Raw genomic sequence first — 11,817 nt, 5'->3', positions numbered from 1 at the left:
ATATGCTTTATTTTATTATCCTTCTACTAGATTGAAAATCATTCCTTTTCTGTTCTTTAGTTGAAGAACAGCATGATCACTTTTTATCTCTGTGTCACCAGGAAGCAAACAGAAAAAGAAATTACAGCTGTTGAACATGTTGTGATGGGCTGCTATACATTCACTATGTCCTTTGAACCCTGTAGATTCAATATTACTATCCCTGTTTTACAGATGAGAAAATTGAGACAGAAAGTTTAAGTAACCCACCCAAGGCCCCACAGCCAGTGACCGGCAGATCTGGGACTGGAATCCGTTCTGTGTGATTCTGAAGGTTATGCTCTCCCTAATGCATGCCATACTGCTGACACAACTGCCAACCCCAGATTTAGTCCCCACAGGCATGTTCTCATCAGCAGACCTTGTTATCTCTGTGTCCTAGTGATAATTCAGAAATGGAAATGAATGAACACTGGCCTGGGTACAGGTTGTGGTCAGGAGGAAGCAAAAAGCTGAGAAGTAAACAAAACTCTTAAAACCTTCTGAAATGAAATGTGCCATGATCTGGATGACTTCTGTCAACTCTTCTTAATGACGTCTTTGAATTGACCACTCCCTGTATTTGGGAATGAGTTCTTTTTTCCTGGTGGATATTTGTCCTTAGCTGAAGCCTCTTAACAAGCAGACATAAAGAACTGCAGTTCTTGCCACTATCTCTTCAAATATCTTTTCTTTCTTCGAATAGGTTCCACTCTGCTTTGCGTTTCTCCCTTTGGAAGGGGTCTGAGGAACCTGATTAGTGACAGGCAGGATCATAGGGCCACGCAGCCACTGGGTGTAGGAAAGCAAGGATAGAGTTTCTGAAGTGGTATTAACATTCGGTGCTGGTCACAGGATGGATGGAGTGGGGATGAGCTTTAGGAGCCTTTGATGAGGTCGCCCACAGAGGAGGCAGGTGCTACGAGTAAGACCACCTGCCATCCCTTAGTCCCCATGAGTCCCCATTTCAGTAAACAATGTCCAGTGGAATGATCATCCTGGTGTTGGGTGTCCTGCTGATTTGGCAGGGGTACAGGTGTGCTTTCGTCTGAAAAGGTAGCATTCTTTTTCAGGATGAGAGTTTGAAAGAATATGACCAAATTCCTGAAATGCTGCTCAGGGACTGCGGCCATGCCCAGTAACTGCCCCAGCATGGGTGTTTGTGAAGAGTGCAGCTCAGGCTGGCCAGGATGCCTAACTGTGCCCTGCTCAGAATTTCATCTCTAGGGAAGCACAGGAGCTGGGCTGGCCCTTGAGAGGCATTTTTCAAAGTGGGGACCACCTGAATCAGAATCACCTGGTTGGAGTACAGGGTTTGTTGTGCTTATTAAAATGCTTATTCAGGCCCCAACCTAGACTTACTGAATCAGAATCTAATAGGAAGGCCCCAGGAATCTGCATTTCCAATAAATGGCCCAGATGATTTTGGTACTGAGTCTAACCAGTTCTTCAAGGGCTCTCTGCAGGTGCCTGAAGCTCCCTGTGGGGTAGGCCAAGCTGGTGTGAGGAGGCACATGGAAAGTGGCAGAAGGGCCTTGGACAAGGAGTCCTGAGCCCCAGCTTTCCCTTTGGCTTGCTGTGTGACTTTGAGCAAGTCACTTTGTCACCCTGGGCCTCATTCTTTTGTCTGTTAAATAAGAGCCATCCAGAGCTTCTTAATGGAGGGACAGGGCCAGAACTAAGGACTCGGTTCTCTATTTTGGACATATGAGTTTCAGATTGAGAGCAGGACTTCTGAATGGAGATAAGATTTATAGCTAATTCTTACTGCATGCCTATTGTGTGCAGGCAACTGTTGTAGAGATTTTTGTATATGAGCTCATTTTTTTCCACCACAGGCCTATGAGGTTGCACTTTCATATTCTCAGTTTGCAGAAAAAGGACTCGAGGCGAAGAAAGGTTAAGGTCATAACTAGTACAAGGTGGAACAGGATTCCACACTCAGACACTCAGACTCCAGAGCCCTCATCCTTGCAACAAAGATATACTATCTCTCAGCCAGAAATGTCCTGCTGGCAATTGGAAATACCAGACACAGCAAAGAGACTTGATCACCAGGCAAATGTGGCAGTCTTCTAAATAGAGCTGACAGGTGGGAAGCTAGAGAAGTGTATAAAGAGCGGAGAGCTGGAACACCAATAATACCTGTTGACTTACCAACCCAAAGGAACACAGCCCTACCCACTGCTACATGGTTATGAAAATGTGACTAGATGGAGGGAATTTAAACATTATCACAAGTGGGTGGGGAAAGTCATGGTGGGGAGGGCAAGGGGACATGTCACAGTGCCCTGCCCCCACCTGCCCGGCATGATCTGAGGTAATGGCTCTAACTATACCCTTTCCTATACGGAGATCTGGGGGCAGAAATAGGCCCCTGCTTGTTGTTCCAGAGCTTCAAAGACATATTCAGAAAGTTATGAAACAACCATAAAGCCACACTTCCTTCACTATGGAGACTTGTCCAGCAGATAATACCAGAGCCTAATTTGGCCTCAGGAAGACAGTGGGCCAGAATTTGATAGTGGGTAAAGCAAGTCCCTGCAGAAGGCCAGCTTGCAGTGAAGGGTGCCTCCTGTTCCTGGACTAGCGATTGGCTGGATTTTCCATGGAAGTGAACGACCGTGCTGGTGACAGATGCTATCCTATGGCTTTCTCCTCTCGGCATACTCTCCTGGGAGGGGAGGTCCCTTCTCTGCCCCAGCATCAACTCTCACCATCATGATAAGGATTCCCCAACCTCCACCTCTGGCCTGGGCCTCTCTCTGAAGCCTCAGACTGTTATTTATGTCCAACAGCCTCCTGGACCTCTCTGTGTGGGGGCCCCACTGGCTCACACTCAACTCATCCCAAACCATCTTCAGTCTGTTCGGTGCTATCCCTGCCCTCTATTGTTCCTCTCTTGGTTAATGGAAGCAGTGTTTGTTCACCAAGCTCTTCAGTGGTTCACATCACCTACTGGGTGAAGTCCAGACACCTTGTGTGGAGCCCAGGAATCTTCAGTGCCAGCCCCACCCACCTTCCCAGCCCCATGCCCAGACCTTTGCATTCCAGCCACGCCTGTGCCCTTTGACACCTGTGTCTTTCTTCCGGCAACCATCTTTTTGATGAGGATGGCTTTTCTTTTTCTGGCACAATGCCTTTGAGAAGGCTTGTAAGACTGCAACCCTCCCCTCCCCCAGGAGAGTTCCTCTTTCCTGGGGGCTCCCGTGGCCCTTTTTGCATACCACTAGTACACACTTTTCACTTTGTAGGCTACTATCTGTCCGCTTGTCCTTCCTGCTGGACACTACGCTTCCGAGCTTCTCCACCAGAGGCGCTCTCTATCACAGACTCTCATCCTTGATATCGTGTTCCAGTGCCTGGAAAATGCTCAGGAGATGTGGTTGAACAGATAAACACATGATTCACTAAATGGTCAGAATTTCTGGGAAAGTGGGCCTGTAGTTTATGGGGTCCTCAGGATTTTGTCCAAAGCAGAATTGTGGTGTATTAGTCTGTTTTGTGTTGCTTATAACAGAATACATGGAACTGGGTGATTTACAAAGAAAATGAAATTTATTGCTTACAATTTCGGAGGCTGGGAAATCCAAAGTCCATCTGGTGGTGGTGACAATGACCCAAGAGTCTCACATTGCAAGATGGTGGAAGCAGAGAGAGCAGAGAGAGAGAAAGGCAGACTCTCTTCTTTTAAAGCCCTCAGAACCATGCCTCTGACCTCCATTTTTAATCATTCACTAGGGCACAGTCCTACAACCCAATCATCTCTTCAAGGCTCCACCTTTCAATTACCATCATAGGATTTCCCACCCTCTTAACAGTCATGGTGGGGGCTAAGTGTCTAATACATAAAACTTAGGGGACACAATTCAAGCTTCAGGGAGTTTGGGGGGACATAATTCAATCCACTATACATGGCATAGGGAAGGACAGGTGCCTGCAGAGGCTGGCCAGATGCCATGCAGCCCAGAACTCTGCGTGTGTATGGTTCTCAGTGGAGTGCCAGGCTCTGGCCACGCATGACCCTTGGGCAGCCCTGGCCCATCCTCCCTTCCTCCCCTGCTGTTCTAACAACTCCCTGACTTCTTGTCTGTAAGCCCAGGACTCTCCCTTTGTTCCAGACCTTTTGGAAATTTCCTAACCTCTTCTAGGAAGCCTCTTTTGATTAAATGGGACAAGGGAGGCAATACGAGTTTTCCTAAAGCTCCAAAGTCAAACACGGTTTCCATCTCTGGCATTTCGGATTAATTGATAGAGTGAGGAAGGGAAGCACAAAAGACGAGAGGTTTTGGTCCCATTAGACTCTTAGTCCTGTTAGAGCAGCAGTTCCCTAAACTCTTCAGTAGGATCGCCTGAGCATTTGTAAAACCTACAGTGTCTGGGCTCCCATTCTAGATCTACTGGGTCAGAATCTTCAGGGTGGAGGCCTGGGACCTCTATTTTTAACAAGTGCTTTGGGTAGTTTTTAAAAGTCATCAGACAAGTTTGGGAACTCTAACTATGTAAGAGTTTAGGTGCCAAATAAATTAAACAAGCTTCGTGAGCTCATTATGTGAGAGTGCTGTGTAATGATCACCATCCTTGTAGCAAAATTTACTGAGCACTTACTATGTGCTTGGTACAATTTTAAGCCATTTATGTGTGTCAACTCATTTGTTCTCTATGACAACCCAATGAGGTAGGTTATATTCACTTAGAAGAGGAAACTGAGGCACAAAGAAGTGATGTAAGGTACTCAAGCTCATCCACTTAGGAAGTGTAGAGCTGGAATTAAAATCTAAGCAGTCTTGGGCCGGCCTGGTGGCGCACTGGATAGTGCGCCGCTTGGGAAGCGCGGCGGCGCCCCCCCCCCCCCCGAGGGTTCGGATCCCACATACAGACCGGTTCCTGCTCACTGGCTGAGCGAGGCGCGGGGGCAACACCGAGGGTTGCGATCCCGTTGCCGGTCCCGGTCCGGTACGGGGGTGACACTGAGGGTTGCGATCCATTGCCGGACACGGAAAAAGACAAAAAAAAAAATCTAAGCAGTCTCGATTCTGAGTCTATACTCTTAACCTATGACACACAAAAGCTTAGCATTACTAGAGCTGGGATATGTTGCTACATGCTGTAGACAATAAGCAAATATTCACTCGAAGGAGAAATTGGAAACAGATATAATGGGAATTTGATTTATTAGGCACCTCACTCAAAGAACACAAGTTCTCTTCCATCGATCAATTGTTCACTTTCACACCACCCCCCAGGAGGGCAACTCTGGGGTCAATAGAACCCTTTTGGTTTTATCGATGGAGAAATAAAGCCAGGAAGGTACAGCAGTCACACTTCAGCGGGGACACCAACCTCTATTCAGCTGATGGTTGGAGAAGTCTGCAATGTTCTGCATTCACAGGCAGGATTTCTATGTACGGTTCCCTTTTCATATTACATCATTGACTTAAGGCTACAGGAATCTAGTGCAATAAATCATTTATGGAAATACATAAATTGGAAAACAGTAGTGATGACCAACCAATAAACTGACAGTCTGAGGTTGGCTTTTATTCCCACACCACCTCACTCTCAATGACCTAATCAGATGCCATCAGGTTAGCCAGATTGTACTGCTCTGGGTCCTGGGGTCAAAGCCCTAGTCCACCTCCTCTCATGTCTCTTGGTGAATTCAAATGAATTCCGGCACATGTTCTAGTTGCTGCTAGCTGGAGGCAATCTCCTCCTCCCTAGGAAAACCTCAAGGACTTGGCGCAGAGCAAGCTAAACTCCACAAAGGGGAGATAAGCCCCATAACACCATGTACATGGGCAGAGCTTCGGGGGACTGCAGGCATTGCTGTTCCTTCTCTGGCTCACTGAGAAAATGCCTGAGCCAGAGGAGTGGGTACTGGGGTGTGTGTGTAAATGAGCTCCCCAGGTGGGCTGGTACCTGCCCTACTCCAGGCCCTGGCCTCCTTGAGGCTGTGTACCTGGGGCTACTCTGACCATGGGATATGAGTCTTCTCAATCATAAGCAGGATATGAGTCTCTCCTCACCTCCCTGAGAGCTCTAAGGCAATGACGGGGGAGAGGAAGGGATGTCCCACCAATGAAACCTGGCTTACCTCTGTATACGAGGCTCACACCACAGTTTACTGTGTTGAATTGCAGCCTCCGCCCTGCAATTCAACCCAGTAGACTGTGGTATGACTGAGCAGAAATCTCTAATGGCCCATGGTACCTTGGCTCTCTTATGCCTTGTTTTTCCACCATTATTACCATGGAGCCATCCCTCAGAAGGCCCCTTTTAAGTGCAACGTTGGGACCTGAGAGTAAGACATCAAGCCCTTGGTAGTGGTGAGTCCAGGAGCACATCTCAGCCCCTGTGTTAGGTAGCTGGGATGGAGCAGATGTGGACCCTCAGACAATGGGACCAAGAGAGGGGAGTGGCTGGGATAGAGGTGGAGGCAGGGGAAAAAAGGAAGGAAACAGAACTAGAATGTCCCAACTGTGTTCTGACTCCGCCCCAGTCTTCCTTTAGAATACCGCTTTACAACTTTGGCTACACATTAGAATCAGGTTGGGCACTTTAAAAAAATGTGCCCATGACTGCCCCTTCCATGAGTGCTAAGACAGATATTCATGTTTTCTTGAGATTGTTTGAGCTGGAAAAGCTCACTGCTTTAAGTGACTCTTAGCTACCTCAGTAGTAAAATGGGTTTAGCAACAATGAAGTCTCCCTCATGGTGGGGTTGGCATGTGAAAAAGCTTTGGAAAGTCTGATTCATCCGTGAGTTGTTGCATCAGCCCCTTGCTCTGCAACATGAACTCCTATTCATCCTTCAAAACCCAGTTCAAATGTCACTACTCTGAATTCTTCAGGAGATTAACCACACACTTTAAGCATATCTCCGGTAGGGCACTGGCTCTCTATGTTCAAGATGATGTTAGTCAATAGCTCCCGAGATTTTTCTCTGCCAGGCACTGGGCCAAAGGTTTGATGCAATGACTTGATACTTAGTCATCTACCTCACGAGAAGTGGAACTCCTCAAGGGCGGAGGCTATATATAAGGTAAATCAATACAGCCTCACAATGCCTAGAAAGGTTTTACTTCTGAGAACTTTTTCCATAACTAAAAAGCATGTCAGTGCTTGTGTTGCTGAGTCTTGAGTAACTATTGGGTATTTATAGGAAAAATAGGATCTTGAAGTTGAAAGGAGAACAGTGAGCAAAGGGGAGAGTGAGTGGGAGCAGATGGCTTTAGAATGCAGGGCAAGCGACGGTGTAAGTCTGCTGGGCTCTGCAGGGGCACTTTAGTTGAAGAGTCAGGTGACTTTGGAATGAAGTCTTCACAGGTGCAGGGCCAAGGCCATGTAGTCTTGTGAACTGGGGAGAAGGTTGAGAAAGATCCACTCAAGTATGGTGGGAAGTAAAGACCACTCCGAACTGGATCCATTTGAAGGCTCAGAGTTTTTCTGCATGCTTGCTATCCCAAAGGGATCTGATGGAGTGCGATAATATTGCAGAATCATAAAACTGAAAGGCACAAACTTTGATTGGAAGATGGCTACAGAAAACAGTAAGTGCCTATGGCATAGGGTAGTAGCAATAGAGTTTAATTGATTTATAAGCCTCTTATTAGAACTTTAGAGAAGGGAGAGGCTTTCTAAGCAAAAACAGTGTAATTTCTGATAACAAAACTGATAAAGATGGTGTTTCCAAAAGGCATACCTGAGACATAAGTTCTGCAAGTCATTAATAGGAATTATATAAACTAGAGACTCTGTGGTTAGTCATTTTGGGAAATATTGGATTATACAAAATTAAGAACAAGTCTCTCTCTCTCCCTAACTGGAGTGGATCTCAGAATCTTCAAAACGAGAATGTACCTTGTGAATCTAAGAGGAATATGTGGTATTTCCCAAACCTTTCAACACAGAAATTGACTTTCTTTTCCTTTCTTTTTATTTCCCTCTCCCACCTTTTATTGTCTTTTCTTCTCTTTACTTTTTTGGTACCACAACTCAGAGCAGTAGTGTTCCACAGAGCACACTTTGGGACATGCTGCTTAAAACTAATCTCACTCGTGTTTATAGCAGTTGTAAAGTCCTAAATATAATATGAATGAATCAAATTCAGTAGTACATTTAACAATTTCACCAGGAAAAAATAATTTTGATTCCAGAAGTGTAAAGATATTTTAATGTTAGGAAATTATTAGGTAATTCCTGATAGCAACAGGTAAAATAAGAAAAAGAATATGATAATCTCAACAGATAATAAAAATGTATCTAAGTTTTAATACCCATTCCTGATTTAAAAGTCTGAAAATTAAGATTAGAGAAATAGCTCCTTAATGGGATAAAAATAATTCTTAGTAAATTAAGATCACTGATACTGCTGCTATTATTCAACATGGTTCTTGAGGTTATAGAGTAACTCATGAGGATGTATTAGAATTATTCAGGGAATAAGATAATAGTTAGATGTAGGATACATTTTCCAAATCAACAGTTCAAATTAAAAGCATTTAGAGAAAAAAGATCCCAATTCACATTAGCCCAGGAAAAAATAAAATATGTATAAATGCCTCAACAAGAACGCACAGGACCTATTTAAAGGAAGCCTTTAAAATTTTTTGAAATATATTAAAGGTTCTGACTAAATAGATAGTCATACATTATTTCTGGATGAAAAATTTGAATATTGCAAAGATGTCAATTTTACCTAATTAATTTATAAGTTTAATGAACTTGCAGTCCCAAACAGGCTTATTTAGTAGTTTATCACAATGAATCTAAAATTTATCAGGAAAAAGAAATGGTTGAGAATATTTGTTAAAATGCTGACAAAAAGTGATGATGGAGGATTTGACCCATCAGGAATTTAAAGCCTGTTATAAAATAAAAATAATGTAAGCACTGCGATATGGGGGCAGGAATGGAACAATGTAGCCTTGAAACAGATCCTACACTATATATACACACGTACACACTCCTACATGGCAGGAATGGAACAATGTAGCCTTGAAACAGATCCTACACTATATATACACACGTACACACGTACGTACATGTACGTACACGTACACACTCCTACATACTAAGACAAAGAACTGAATGGACAGGAGGAGGAGGTGGGTAAAGGAGGAATTGGTAAAGGGCCACAAATAAAATGATTACATTGTATAATGTTGAATATACTAATTATCCTGATTTGAGTATCACATATTGCACACAGGTATTGATATTCATATCTGTACCCCACAGATATGTACAATCAATTATGTTTCAATTAAAAAAAGGATCCAAAGAATAAAATCATGGGGATGTAATTAATACATTTCCAAATTTAGTATAACAATAAATATTGTGTATCTTGTTTTATAAAAATAAAATTTGCAGAAAAAGCAAAAAAAAAAAAAGGACTGAATGGAAATACATTAAAGAGTTAATGGAAGTTTGAGTGGTGGGATTATGGATTCTGACTCTTCTATTTTTTGTAGTTTTTAAAGTTTCTATGATGGTCACGTGTTAGTTACCTAATCAGAAAAACAATAACCGTTGTGTGTGCGTGCGTGTGTGTGCAGGTGCTTAAAGAATGCTCTCTGGTAACTATAAGATCCCCTGGCAAGGAGTGCCCCTTGTGTTGCCACTAACCTTTGCCTTCTCCAGTGTGAGCTGCTGGAGTGAGGAAGGGGTGGTAACGAGAGCCTGGGGGGTGGGGGCGACGTGGGGGTGGAGGGAGGGTGACCAGGCCACGGAAGGGAGAAAGGGGTGCAGAGCAGAGAGGCAGCAGGGGTGGTGAGGATGAATGTTGCTGGCTTTGCAATTTTGCTCTGAGCTGGGAATTATGAAGCAAAGAAAACAACCAGGAAGTCAAGGGCTCTTTTTCTTGGCAAAAGAGTTTTATTCTGAGGTTACAACGTTGCCCTGAGGGTTAAGTCATGGTGAGTAGAGAGAGGGGAGTGATTATCAGACTTGATCTACAAAGTTTGCCCCCCTGGGACTTCAAAATAACCCCAAACTGGCAAGATTTAGGGGGGGGTGTTTGTAGAAGTTGGCCCTAAACGTGGAGTGTGAGCTGCAGTTGTTAGTGAACACCCCGTGGGCTGCTGGGGCTTCCTGTCTGAGGAATCGCTCCCAGAGCTGCTGTGTTTTCCGAGGTCCTAGGCAAGCAGAACAGGCATAGAGAGATCCTATAGCTTGTTACAGTGTCATCTTCGCAGAAGCCTGCCTTCCATCAGCCCAGGAAGCGGTGTGCTGTGCTGAGGGTGTGAGCTCTGGAAGCAGCTGGACCTGCATTCTGATCCTGACTGCTGCACCTGCTAAGTGATCTTGTGCAGGTTATTTAACCTTTGCCAGATGCAATGTCTTCCTCTGCAGAATGGAGATAGTAGCCCCTATTGTCCTTTAGTGCCCCCCACCCCCCTTGCCCCTCAATTGAGACTTTCTAAAACAGTAGTGAGGAATTCAAGTTTGGGTCAGAGAAAAAGGAAGAAGAAAAAGAAAAAAGTTTGAGTAGCATTTGAGCAATAATTCACTCTGTCAAACCCAAACAGATTTTATTAAATTCTGTAATTTCTCGGCCCTGGAGGTGGTGGCCAAGCCAGTCATTTGAGAGTGGGGGTGGCGTGTGTGTGTGGGGGGTGCGGGGAGCGGTAAGGACTCTGCTTCAGGTTCATGGGATGTTGGGCTCTGTCGACCTTTGATTAGAGAATCACGGACTTCCAGAACTGAAAAAAGTCTCACTTTTACAGGGAAGAGATGAGGAGCTAAATAATCGGCACCGAGATCATGCAGTGAATTAATGGTGGACTCCCAAATGAGGACCAGCATAGGGATCTTTCCCATGTCCCACCCCGAGTGACTCTGAATTAGTCTGGGAAAGTCAGTTAATGATGTTGTCATCACAGTATGGCTTCCTGTTTTTTTTCTCTTGGTTGCTCGGGACTATTACTATAAATGCCAAAAGAAACATTTGTGAGAACTTTGAATCTTCCTTGGTTTTAATTTTCTTTTAAAACAATTACAAGGAAATATGCAAGTTAAAATGGCTTAGTAGAACAATCCTTTTAGGATTCTGTGTTCTCAATGCTGGGCAAAGAAAGACTAAAGAGAAAACACAAAAAGACAAAGGAAGATATAAATGCAAGATAAACATCTCTGTGTTCCCTCAACAGCTCGAGACACAGACCCTGGAGTGGGGATAGATGGGGCTGGCACCCTATGGCTCCGGGTCTGGAGCAGCAGAGAAGACTGGCCATTTCTGCTCTTGATGTACTGGGGAGTCAAAGCACCGCATGTCAGGTGGGGACCAGAGCCAGGCCCCCTGTGGGACTGGAGTGGAACAGGTCACCTCTGCCCATGAAAGGAGACCGGAGGAAAGCAGTGACCGCTGCCTGGCCTACCACTTCCCTAGAGCTGCATTCTGAGGGCAGTGGCAGGAAGCAGACACAGCCCTGAAGCCAGGTCCTGGGCAATGTCATCCCCAAATCTGTCACCTCAGGTAGAACCTTGCGCCACCGATATTAGAGTTGGTTGTGAACTGGGGTTGCTGGGTCAGAGTGGAGGCAACAGAGAACCTGGGAGAGAGGGAGGGAGGTAAGGAGGGAGGCAGGGAGGGAGGGAGGGACACAGAGAGAGGAAAACTGCAAAACGAAACCCAGCAAGCTCTCGCCCCAGAGGCACCTGCAAACCCAAATTCCAAAAGTCACCAGGAAAAGGAATACTAAGAGAGATGGCCAACAAAACTGACAAGCGTCTTTCTGCGTTTCCAAGAGATAAAAGGAGACATATACTTGGGAGGAGAAATCCAAGAAATAT

This window comes from Galeopterus variegatus, unplaced genomic scaffold (assembly GCF_000696425.1).
Source record: "Galeopterus variegatus unplaced genomic scaffold, G_variegatus-3.0.2 Scaffold2969, whole genome shotgun sequence".
Taxonomy (NCBI): domain Eukaryota; kingdom Metazoa; phylum Chordata; class Mammalia; order Dermoptera; family Cynocephalidae; genus Galeopterus; species Galeopterus variegatus.
This window is presented reverse-complemented; position numbering follows the sequence as displayed.